A 2,500-nucleotide genomic window follows, 5' to 3' on the forward strand; every position below is an offset into this window, starting at 1 on the left:
TATATATATTATATATATATATATATATATATATATATATATATATATTATATATATATATATATAGTATATATATCTAATAAAAGGAGCCCATAAAAACACCAAAATGTAGAGAGAAAAGTACTATATTTCAGAGACTGCTGTCTCTCTCTTCAGGTATATGAATGAGAAAAGTTTACAGAAAAGGTGGTATTTATACCAAGAGATTCGTCCACAATAAGCCAATTTAGGTCACCCCCGCTGATAATCTTCCTTTAATCTTCTTAAGTGTTGGTTGAATGAACACTGCGTCGACGATATCTGATATCCAAGGGAAATGATCTGAATAGGGGGATAATTCAGATCATTTCCTTTGCACTTGACAAAATAATAAAGTTAGTTGAATTATGTGCATCTAATAACGTATTTTCATTCGGGGAATCATTCTAACAAGCAAAAAATTCGGATGTAGTAATGGGTTAGTCCTTTTTAAGTCCTATTTTAGCCAAGCTGTACATGGAATACTTTGAAACTACAGTAATAAATGCAATAAAACCCAAAAACATGCTGTGGATGAGATACGTGGATGACATACTAACATTTTGGGATAATAAGTGGGTAATTTTAATGAATTCCTCTCAAAATTAAACGCATTAGTGCCCAGCATCAAATTTAAAGTTGAATGGGAAACAGACAACAAAATTCCTTTTCTTGATGTTTTAATAATCAGAAGACACGACAGAATACAAATTTACCATATACAGAAAAACCAACGTTCTCACTTTCATATATTCACTACTTTAGCTATCATGACAATACTATCAAGATAGGTGTAGCTAGCAACCTATTCTTAAGAGCCTTACGAATTTGTTCCCCAGATTTCCTGGAAAAAGAATTTGAACTAATTCGCAAGCATCTTTCATCTTTAAAGTATCCTGACCATATAATTGAGAAAGCAATTCAAAAAAAAAAAAGCAAACATAATTTTCTACCGACCCCCTAAAGACAAGACCAGACACACCCAACCCAACATAAAATAAAAATCCCCGAACCCACCTGGAGACGAATTAAGAGAGTAACTCACACCCTTGGGAATCCAACCCTTTTGCATTTACCTACCCAAATACCTTAGCCAAATCCCTGATTAACGTCCAACAAAAGACATCTCCCAAAGACTCTGGGGTATAGAGATCCCATGCCAGGACTGTGACCATCTTACATCGGATTTACAGGTAAATCACTTCCCCAGAGATTAATACAACACAAACGGTCAGTTAGGTATGGACAACAGAACTCGGCTATTTTCAACCATATAAATGAACATAACCATAGAAATAAACTGGAATATGTCACGTATTTATAGCAGCAAACTGCCAGTACAAGAGTCAAATGATGGAATCGGCCTTATAAAAGAGAAGCAGGTAATGAACATCTCAAAAGGGAATTGGGATATCAGTATCGTCGACGCAGTGTTCATTCAACCAACGCTTAAGAAGATTAAAGAAAGATTATCAGCGGGGGTGACCTCAATTGGCTTACTTGTGGACGAATCTCTTGGTATAAATACCACCTTTCTGTAAACTTTTCTCATTCATATACCTGAGGAGAGAGACAGCAGTCTCTGAAATATAGTACTTTTCTCTCTACATTTTGGTGTTTTTATGGGCTCCTTTTATTAGATGGAATTCTGTTGTTACAGAACATTTTTACCAGTCATATATATATATATATATATATATATATATATATATATTATATATATATATATATATATATATATATATATATATATATATATATATATATATATATCTATATATATATATATATATATATATATCTATATATATATATATATATATATATATATATATATAAATATATATATATATATATATATATATATATATATATATATATACATATATATATATATATATATATATATATATATATATATATATATATATATTATATATATATATATATATAAATATATATATATATATATATATATATATATATATATATATATATATATATATATATCTATCTATATATTTATATATATATATATATATATATATATATATATATATATATATATATATATATATAGTGTGTATATTTGTATGTAGGTCAATAAAGCTGAAGAATATTACTGCTGTGGGGTGGGTATGTCATAGGTTTATGACAGCAGGACAGCTGGCCTAAGATTAGCTCTTTCAGTCTTCTTTAATGCTTGTAGTGGGAATATGTTGTGGAATATTATTAACCTTGGGAGATATTCAGATTTTCTGGTTTATGACGATGTTATCATTTGACATTTGAACAGACAGCTCCTCTTTGTAACAATGTGTGAGATCCCATTCAACGTGACCGTTAGAATTATTTACATAATTGAAAATAGATGAATTTGGGTGGCCGTATCTCACCGAAAATTGATGCTGAATAATTAATTGAAATACAATGACCTTGATCCCTATGGAAGATTGTCACAGTCGAGACAGGATAGTTTATA

The sequence above is a fragment of the Macrobrachium nipponense genome, chromosome 5 (genome assembly GCF_015104395.2).
Source record: "Macrobrachium nipponense isolate FS-2020 chromosome 5, ASM1510439v2, whole genome shotgun sequence".
Taxonomy (NCBI): domain Eukaryota; kingdom Metazoa; phylum Arthropoda; class Malacostraca; order Decapoda; family Palaemonidae; genus Macrobrachium; species Macrobrachium nipponense.